An 11329-nucleotide genomic window follows, 5' to 3' on the forward strand; every position below is an offset into this window, starting at 1 on the left:
GATATTTATGTTTGTAAAGGAGTAACATATTTCCAGAAGTAATATATTTCTTACTTAAAAATTGCTAACAGTAGTCACCTTTTTGGAAATCTGGATGGGAATAAAGGAAGAAGTCTTTCACATTTATTCTAGTTAGGCATTTTATCAAGTTTATTATTTTTATAATTAGTAATAAAATTAGGCCCAAGTCAAACCAAGACAAAAGTCCCAAATCAGTTGTATTACTTTCCAATAACATTAGTATGTTATGAATGCATTTCAAAGCAACTTGTATTTCACACACACACACACAAAAAAATCCAGAAACAGAAAAAGTCAGCACAACCATTAATTAAGACTTCATTCTGCATCTATAGATCTCCCCCCAGTGCAGTGTGAAAAGTTTAGCTTTGCAAAGAAGTAAAACACAGAAATTAAGCTTTCAGGAACCAGAGTCTAATCTTCTAGGTTTGAAACCTCCCTGTCGTTGAAAAGAAAGTGAAAGTGATAGTCACTCAGTTTTGTCTGACTCTTTCTGACCCTGTGGACTGTAGCCCACCAGACCCCTCCGTCCATGGGATTCTCCAGGCAAGAACATGGAGTGGCTTGCCGTTCTCTTCCTCAGGGGATCTTCCCGACCCAGGAATTGAGCCTGGGTCTCCTGCCTTGCAGGCAGACTCTTTCTGGTCTGAGCCACCAGGGAAGCCCAACAGACCCTGAACTGTCAAGTAAGTTCCTAAATCTTTTTTGGCCTCAGTTTCCTTATTGAAAAATGGGGGGGAGGTATATAGTACTTTTTCATTCATCAAACAATTGTGAGAGTTAATGAGGTAATACATTCAGCACGCAGCAGAGGGCCTGAGGGAAGCCATCAGTGAATGTTAATTATGTTTATATTACTATCATTACTCTACAGAGAAAGCAGTGAATCTACAAATATAACAATTGATAGTATCATGTTGATTGCACAATGGTAAACACAATAGACAAATCAAATCTATTCAATGGGAGAAAAGAAACAAATATTTATAGTTGTACAAATAATAGTCAGGCTTCCCTGACCTGACACCTTTCATCTGAACAAGCTGGTGAACATGGTGCTCAGTTAGTTTTTCATCACAGCAGGTTACCAGAGCGAGTCAATCTCACTGAATCAAGACAGCAATAGGTGCCAAAGTCTCCCCAGTTGATTTGCAGGCAAGGGGGTTAAGACATCAGTTTATTGTTTTGACTACTCCAAAGAAAACATGAGCAGCTGCTGCAAATGAGAGGAGTTTCCCTCCACTGTTCCTTCATTGTTTCTGTGTCTTATTTGGTCTGTTCTGGAGCCGTAGGCATCCTCCAGTGCTGCGCCAAGTCCTGGGCAAGTCCACACGACATCCTCCCCAGGGTCCAATCACAGGCCCCACCTCTCTGGACTCGGGCACCCAGGGCAACCTGCTTCCCTCCTGCTCTGTTCCTCCCCTCACCATCGGTTCCCTGGAATCACCGTTTTCTGGCCATTCTGATTTTGTTTCCGCTGTCATGTCCTGCTTTTCCATTCTCTTCCCAAAAAATGGCATCTTGAACTCATTTGGGGTTGCTATCTTGAACCCAAAACAACCAAAGCATAAAACTAAAAAAATTTTTTAAAGTGCGTATGGCAAGTGTTGGCTTCATACTTTGCAAAGGACGCCCCACTTCACCTAAGGGAGACAGATGGGAAACCCAGAATGGATGATGCTGGCAGGTCTGGATTTGCATGGATGTCTCATACACGTCCTGCTTCCATGAGATCCTACCCCATTTTATACTCCGAGAGGCTTTTTCTTTGGCTTAGAGAAGCAGCGAATTCTTGTTGCAAAATAAACACAGGAGCCAGATCAAGTAAAAAAGCCAAAGATGTTCCCTCTGCAAATGTTAACCATTGTTAACATCCTTTTGCAATCCTTTTTGCTTGCCCATTGACTTCCCAAATATTTATGGTGCACCTGCTGTGTCCTGGGCTCTGGTTTAGTTCCTGGGGGTGCAGGAGAAGGTAAGGCAGTTATGAGAAAAGTGAGCCATTTGTTGTTCAATTGCTTTAAAAAATTTAATGTTTTGTATTTTTGTTTTTTAATTGAAAAATTTTTGTTGGAGTAGAGTTGACTTACAATGTTGTGTTAGTTTCGGGTGTATAGCACAGTGAATCAGTTATGCACATACATAAATCCATTTTTAAAGATTCTTTCTCCATGTAGGTCATTACAGAGTATTGAGTAGAGTTCCCTGTGTGTCAGTCACTTAGTGAATGTACATTTTGGATGCTATGTCCTTTTGGAAATGGATTTTGCCAAAGTATTTTTCATTTAGTCTTTTTAAAATTTAAAGCACTGCTATCTTATCATTGCCAATAAAGTGCTGCTTATAGTCATTTACACGAATTTAAATTGTCATAATGAGCATCTATCTTTGGCATATATATATATGTACGTACAATGAAAAGGTAATCCTTTTGTAAGGCTTAATGTGTGGTTGGGAAATTTACAAGCATGTTGCAACAGCGTATTTAATCCTAATAACCCAAAGATTTATGTATTACTATTCCAAGTTTACAGTTAAGAAAACAAACATAGATTAAATAATTTGACTGAATTACAAAATAAGAACCAAAAAATAATACACATTGTAATGTGCGTGCGTGCATGTATGTGTGTGTGTGTGCATGTGTGTGTGTGTGTGCATGTATGTGTGTGTGTGTGTGTGTGTGTGTGTGTGGTGAGGAAGACAGACAATCAGTTAGAAAACAAACAAAGAAGGCAATTCTTAACAGAGAGGCGTGGTAGGGAAGCCACCGCCTCCCCAGGAGGTGTGATGGGAGGTAGAATGTGAGTGAGGGACTTGGGCAGTGAGGGACTCAGGAGGAACACTCAGGCAAGAGAGAAACAGAAAGCCCAGGAACCGGGAAAGTTTATGGTGTTCGAATGTCAGAAAAGCTGTCAATATGAGATGAGCCTGGAGAGGGAGGCAGGGCCAGGCCACTCCGAGTTGGGAGGCCTGTTAAGGAGCATGGATACCATTCCTGGAGCAATGGAAAACCGCTCAAGGGAGGAGCATGATCAGATTTCTGTGTTTAAGAGCTCACACTGCCTGCTTCTGCTCTGAATGGACTTCAGGGAGACAAAAGCGGAATTAAGAAGCCACTCAAGGAACCGCCCTCCTCCAGGCAGAAAACGATGGTGTCCTCAGGGAAAGGACGTTTAGAGCTCTGATCAGAGACTGTGATGCTGAAGACATGGGGATCACCCGTGGCTTGTGGTTGTAAGCAAATTGTTAAACAGGATCATTTGAATCATGGACTGGGGAACCTTTTTCAGTATTCACAGTGAGTGCTTCTTGGATAAGGTAATAACATTTGGTTTGAAGCACTTAGCTCGCCTTGGCTATAAAAGTATGCAGTCACTTTTATAACCAATTCCTTGCTTTCTGCAGCCCCGGGGGCACACATCTGTTGCTAAGTAATCAGATTGCAGTGAACACTCGGAGGCCTCCAGGAGGGGCCCAGATATTTGGTTAAACTCTATTCCCGGTGTGTCTGTGAGGAAGTTTCTGGATGAGGTTTAAATTGGAGGATGCAGTAAAAGCAGATTACTCTCCCGAATGTGGGAGGCCTCATCCAATCTGTGGAAGGTCTGACTAGAACCAAAGTCTGAGTGGGGGGCACTTGTTTGCTCTGCCTCACTGTCTTTGAGCCGTGACGTAGGTCTCCTGTCCTCTGCCTCAGATAGGAACTATTCCATTGACTCTCTGGGTCTCCAGCCTGTCAACTGCAGAGCTTTGGATATCCCAACCTTCATAACTGCCTGAGCCAATGTCTTATTAGATGATAGATAGATAGACAGATGTTAGATAGATAGAATGATTAGGTAATACATTCATACTTTGGATGGATGGATGGTTTGTTGATTAGATGGATGGATGATTGAGTAAACAGAATGGATAGATGATAGAAAGATAGATAGATGATAGGATAAGTAATACATACATACATACATTGGATGGATGGATGGATGGTTGGTTAGATGGATGGATGATTGAGTAAACAGAATGGATAGATAGATGATAGATACATAGATAGGTACATACATACATTGGATGGATGGATGGATGGAAGGATAGATGGATGGATGGTTGGTTGGTTAGATGAATGGATGATTTCGTGAACAGAATGGATAGAGGATAAATAGATAGATAGATAGACAGATGATAGATAGATAGGATAAGTAATACATACATACATTGGATGGATGGATGGAAGGATAGTTGGATGGATGGTTAGTTGGATAGATAGATAAAGAAAGATCTTCAGACATATCTCTCCCATTGATTTTGTTTCTCTATAGAACCCAGATTAATACAGTGGATATTCAGAAGGGAGTTATAAAAAAGCACAAAACAAACAAATAAACAAAAACTAGTGGATGTGGACTAATATGTGTGCTTAGTTAGGTCAGAGAAAATGTTGAGGTCAGAGAAAATGCAGCAGAAACGTGAGTTCCCACAGTACCATCCTGCAGGAAACAATGAGTGTAACAAGGAAACTCCCAGGACGCTAAAGGCTACAGAATCGATGGGGAATACATGTAAATCCATGGCTGATTCATGTCAATGTATGACAAAACCCACTACAATATTGTAAAGTAATTAGCCTCCAACTAATAAAAATAAATGGAAAAAAAAAAAAGGCTACAGAATCCAATCCAATACTTTCAGCCCTGATAGCTGCAGTCATCCACCCTGTACAGAAATACTGCATATTTATACCCTAAGGGCTGAGTGCACCTCAAAATGGTAGATGATGGGGGCTGGTACTTGATACATACAAGGGCTCCCCAGGGGACATGAAAGGGGTTAATGTGAGGGAATGGTTTTTCATGCAGGACTCCACATAGCAATGATTTCCCTCTCTTTTGGGCTTCCCTGGACACTGATGCTGGAAAACAATCCGTCTGGAGGGTTGCCTTTGGCATACGATGGTAACTTGTCATTATTATCCTTGTCCTTATCATCATACCATTTATTTCTTTTTCAGTCAGTCAGTTCAGTTCAGTCAGACATCATTAAATGAGCCAAAGTGTCTTAGACAAAGTAGTTGCAAACCCGGATTTGAGAGACCAGGTAGGGAGTGAATAGGAACAGAGAAGAGACTAGGTCCTTCTCAATTCAGATTTCTGAAATTTACAAAACATAGAAGAAATAAAGAGAATCCAGAAGCACCACACAACTATAGATAAATAAGCAAAGGCATTTGTATGCTCAAAAAAAAAAAAAAAGCACACCGTAAAATTGCATATCCCCCTCCTGAGAGTCTCTATTAAAATAAATGTCATCTGCCCAGACAAGCACACTGATAAGACTGAATTATTGATTACGCTATGCAAGTTTTCATTTGAAATGTTCCCTGGGTTAATGCAATAATCCAATCCATTTCCCCAGTCTGTCCCTGCTCTTCTATCTCAGCTCCCAGTTTCAGCTCTGAATTGTAAAACAGGACACGGTCATATCTGGAGTCTCTTTCTGCCTTACCCAGTGCTGTCTGGCATCATTGAAAACCAGGGCCTGAAAGCTCAGAGAATCAGCTGGCAAAGAGGCCCAGGACCATTTTCCTGCTAAGTAATTTCCAGATGGAAATTACATGCGATTGCATGATGGGGCTTAATTTCCCTCTGCTTGAAGCAGGGACTTAGCAGGCTCCAAATCCTCAGCTCCAAGCTATATAAATGCGTTTCTGTGCCTGGGTCTTCTTGTAATGTTAAATTTCTATGGCAGGAACATTGGGGTTTGGTCTGGGGTCAGAAAAGAGGTGCAGAGTTTTGGGGTCATCAGGTGGGCGCCACCCCAAGCTCAAGGATGACCGGGTGGATGAGCCAGACAAATATCTTAGTGAAGTCAAGCCAAATAGGTGATAAAAATACGGCACAGGAAAAAGGGTCATCTCCCCCAAAGAAAATATGGTTGATTCAACTCCCAAGTTAATGATACAAAAATGGTCTGCTTGCCTGAGTTTACCACACCTCCTCTTGTGTTCAAACCTATCCTGTTCGCTCACCTTGGCCTTGAGCTATAATGGAGGTATTTGCCTTCTGCTAGCATCCCATTCTTAAATCATATCGTCTTTCTCAATCAAATTTTACTTTTGAATCTTAAGTCGCCTATGGAGCTCCAGTTCTAATTGTATCAAAGTGGAGTTTCTTAATATCATCCCAGAATCTCGGCTTCCCTTTTTCTCTGTCCAGGAGCCAGACATCAAGCCCTGCTTTTTCCCCTCTCTCATCCTCTTCTGTTGAGAAAAAAAAGACCCATATGAACTTATGGATAAGCTATGATATCCAAATTGTGCAATCTTACTGCTTCTGTGTGTGAATTCAATGCACTGGTATTTACATTTAAAACTGACACTGCACAGACAGCAGTGGAGACGCAGACACAGAGAACAGACCTGTGGACACAGTGAGGGAAGGAGAGGGGGGACTAACGGGGAGAGTAGCCTGGAAACATAAACATCACCATATGCAAAATAGCGACTTCGAGTTTGCCTTGTGACCCAGGGAGCTCGACCCAGTGCTCTGTGACAACCTTGGGGGTCGGACGGGGTGGGAGGGAGGTTCAAGAGGGAGGAGACATGTGTACACATATGGCTGATTCATGTTGATGTATGGCAGAAACCAACACAATATTATAAAGCAATTATCCTCCAATAAGGCTTTTTTTTTAAATGAACACCGAAACTTGTGCTAACAATTTAAATTTGTAATATTTTTTTATTTAGATCAACATTAAATGGTAAACTAAAAATTTAAAAAAAAAAAAAACACTTCATGAGAAGTCAGGAGAGAGACTGTGGAGGTAAGGCTTTACAGGTCAGTGCCATTAATGAAACTGTTTTCTGCTTTTTGAACGCAAGACCCTGCATTTTTATTTTGCACTGTGTTCTGCACATTGGGCGGTTGGCTCTCTTCCCGGTTCTTTATGTCTTTCAACCCTTGACAGTGCCCCAAAGAGAAATGCTCAGATCTCCTGAGTTTGTTTCATCCTTTAGAGATCACTAGAGGCTATGTGTTCCCTAAGTCAGCAAAGGTTACAGGAGTCCAAATTCTTGGCTTCCTCTGAGGAGGTGTGCACTTCGCTTCACTCAATAGAGTCCACCAGCCTCCTCTGCTCTTTCTAGATCCTCCTACTTACGTCCTTCTTTCCATGGGAGAAGGAAGAGTTGGAGGCAATGGAAGGTATGCCCCCACTCCTCCCAAGTACCCCATCCTTGTGTCTGGGGAGAAGGAGCTCTATCATTGCTCTGCTTTTCTGCTTGGAGATTTCTTTTGGATTTTCCTGTAACAAAGATATCCATGTTTCCACCCCTCCTTCTGATCAATAACTTCCTTACAGACAATTTTCGAGTCCTTATCTCCAGTGCCCTAAGAACCCCTAGCTGCAGCCTCCAATTACATTTTTCTTTGATACAAATTTAGAGTGAATCTGTATCTTTTCACATGCCCTGCACAGAATATAGCTTTACAAAATAATTCAGAGAAAGGTCTTCAAGCAGAGAGTAAAAGTGACTTCATGCCACCCCAGATGAGATCAAATGGATAAACTGCCTTTGAGCTGATGGAGGAATCATCCTCTTCTTTTTCTTAACAGAAAGACCTACCCTGCTTAAAACCATATATCTGAAGGCCATTGCCCCAAACACAAAGGGTCAACAGAGATGGATGGGGATCTGGCCCAGTATTGTGCGCTGGAGCCTGCAAAATAGCTCCCCATCCTTGTGGGGCAATAGGATTAGTATGTGAAACAGCAGGCTCTTAATAAAAGTCAGTCACCTATTGATTTGAGGAAAGCAAACAAGGAATTGGGTACCCATTCCCTCCCGATAGTCTCCGTGCCATCCCTAAACATGGTTCTCTCACCAGCTGGCCACCTTCTCTGGGTGGATGTGCCTAATAGCATGTGAGGTCTACAGGACGCTGCTTTTGTTTTTGTTTTGCTGTTCTTTTTTTAAAGCACAGTCAATTTACAATGTTGTGTTAGTTTCAGGTGTACAATAAAATAATTCAGATATATATATATATGTTATTTATGTATATATATATATTCTTTTTCAGATTGTCTTCCCATATAGGTTATTATAAGATATTGAATATGTGAACAGTTCCCTGTGCTCTAAGTAGGTCCTTGTAGCTTATACAGGAATTTCTTTTTTTTAAATTTTTTTTTAATTTTTTTATTTTTTAGGAATTTCTTAATTATTGCTCTTTTAGTCACTCAGTCATGTCCAACTCTTTGCGACCCCACAGACTGTAGCCCACCAGGCTCCTCTGTCCGTGACATTTTCCAGGCAAGAATACTGGAGTGGGTTGACATTTTTTTCTCCAAGGGATCTTCCCAATCCAGGGATCGAACCTGCATTTCAGACTTGACAGGTGGATTCTTTATCAGTGAGCTACCTGGGAAGCCCTCTTTTTTTAATTACTCCCCTTCAAAGTGGGGAGCCACAGGTTTTGTTGGATCTCAACCAATTGCGGTGCCAGGTGCCCACCACAGTCCTCACCCCCCACCCATGACCAGGGCACCTATTATCCCACCACCAGCCCTTTCCAGCCCTTTGTCAGCCATATGTATGTTATGTTACAAGCCCTAGTTTCCTACTTCTGGATTAAGCTCTAAGAGAAGCATGTTAGGTCTTATTGACTCGACTACCTTAATGTAGAGGTCAGGCAGGACTCAGGGTCACCCTTCCCCAGCAGCTACTCTGGAGACAATTTGCATGGTGCTTCTGAACATTGACATCCGCCTCCAGACCCTGAGCCCCTCAAGCTTGCGGGTTCAGAGGGCTGCTAGGAGAGGTGATGGCGGAGCTGAGAGCGCCCTGAGTCAGCTGTCCATCAGCCTCACTGCGCAGGCTGCCCTACCAGGGATCGGGGCTTCCAGCAAGCACTGGTCCTCCCTGGTGAGTCCTTATTTCACCATCAAGGAGGTAAGCTTTCTCTGAAACTTGCCTGGGGCTCTACCCCTTCATTTTCATCTTAATTTTTCAATTATTAAAATATTATACTTTGTAGTAGAAACATCAGACACATAGTGACTACAGAAGTGACAATTGTCTTCCAGGCCCCATTGACTTGTTTAGTGGTTACATTTGCGATCCCATGGATTGCAGTATGTCAGGCTTCCTTGTTCTTCACTGTCTCCCGGAGTTTGCTCCATCTCATGTCCCTTAAGTCAGTGATGCCTTCTAACCATCTCCTCCTGGATCGCCCCCTTCTCCTCCTGCCCTCAGTCCTTCCAGCATCAGGGTCTTTTCCAATGAGTTGGCTCTTCACATCAGGTAGCCAAAGTAGTGTAGGTTCAACTTTAGCAACAGTCCTTCCAATGAATATTCAAGGTCGACTTCGTTTAGGATTGACTGATTTGATGTATTTGCTGTCCAAAGCACATATTATTTGCAACGTTTCAAGGTGCACACACACACACTAGTGAGAGAAAATACACACACCCCACACATAACACATAATTTTTAACAAAGCTTGTGCATATATTGTCCTGGCTCCTTCAATTGCTCTATCAGGGAGAGGAGAGAACAGTGAAGAATTAAAGGATGATAGTCTACAAATCAGAATGCAGATGTGGCTGCTATTACAGGCGTCCTCTATGTGCCAAGAAGATGTTTTTAACAGTAAATATTAGTATAATGTCTCCCCACAACTGTTCCCTTTTCCAGTAGTGACACTAATATATAAGCTATCTGAGAAGATAAAAATAATCATTCCTGATTCAAGGGCAAATAATCTGGGGCTGGGGAAGGTAAAATGATGGAGCAGAAAGGGCTTGTGTTATGGCGAATGAAATCTGTCACCATCCAAAAAAGAACGAACAAAAACCCTAGGTGATGTGTTTGGTTTTGACTCATTGCTGAAGTCATATTGGGCTTCCCTGGTAGGTCAGGTGGTAAAGAATCTGCCTGCCAGAGCAGGAGATGCGGGTTTGATCCCTGGGTAGGGAAGATCCCCTGGAGAAGGAAATGGCAACCTGCTCCAGTTTTATTCCCTTAAGAATTCCATGGACAGAGAAGCCAAGTGGACTGTATAGTCTAAGGGGTCCCAAAAAGTCGGATACGGCTGAGTGAAGTCATATTGACACTTGCTATGCATTCAGCCAGAACCTTCTTCTCCTGATCCTTAGTCCTCAAGGAGAAATCCAGAAGGCCTGATGCTCAGAGCCCTGGATCCCGCTCTCTGCCAGCCTTGCCAGAAGCCCCCGTGGTCCATCAGCTTTCTCAAAGCAGAGCTGTGCCCTGCCAGCCCTCAGTGCCTGTAGCAACGTCCAACAAAAACAAGTGTTTCCTTCTATTCCTTGAAACACAGGAGACTTTGACATCATCAAAAGTGAAAATACCATTCTGAAGGTAGTGGCAGGAAGGGTATCCCTTTTAGAGGCCATTAAGTAAAGATTGCCTGACTAGTCATCAGCAAAAGGTTTTAATTAACAGCTAAACTTGCCATCAGCCTAGCAGGAGCCTCTCTCTGAAGCAAGGCTTCTCATTGTCCGGCTGTTTGTTCCAACACAAGGCAAGCCAGGAGCAATTTACTAGTGAAATAGCTCCTCCTGTGGCCACTCCTCACTCTGACTGGTGGGAGGGAACTGGATTTGTCAGGGCTGGGATTTGGTATTTTGCCAGCACGAAACCCTAGAATCCCAGCTTCTCTTAGCATGGATACCCTCACGTCAACTTGCAGGTTCTGGCCTTAGATCTGTTTCTAGGAAAACCTTGGACTCTGTCCTCTGTGGATCAGGCAAGAATAAACATCTCCATGTCCCCAGGATTTCTCTGATCTATCAGAGGCTGTTTGTGACGCTGGGGATGGAGCACAGGTGATAGTGGTACATGGGGCATAGAATTTTTTTCTCACTTGCTTTTATATGCAAAGAACACTTTGTGACCCTATGAACTGTAGCCCACCAGGGTCCTCCGTCCTTGGTATTTTCCAAGCAAGAATACTGGAGTGGGTTGCCATTTCCTCCTCCAGGGGATCTTCCTGATCCAGGGATCAAACCGTATCTCTTATGTCTCTTGCATTGGTAGCAGGCTCTTTACCACTAGCACCACCTGGGAAGCATACAGGATCTTCAATTGTAGCATGCGGGAACTAGTCCTGAGCAGAACCCAGGACCCAAGCATTAGGAGTGCATTGGGAGAACAGAGTCTTAGACAGTGTACCACCAAGGAAGTGCTCTCAACAGAGGGATTTTAAAAGAAAAAGAAGAAAAACAGTGCTAGCCCCAAACAAATTGAATCTGGTGCTAGCTTCAGCATCACACGTACTGATACAGGACA

Source organism: Cervus elaphus, chromosome 23 (genome assembly GCF_910594005.1).
Source record: "Cervus elaphus chromosome 23, mCerEla1.1, whole genome shotgun sequence".
In the NCBI taxonomy this organism is placed as follows: Eukaryota; Metazoa; Chordata; class Mammalia; order Artiodactyla; family Cervidae; genus Cervus; species Cervus elaphus.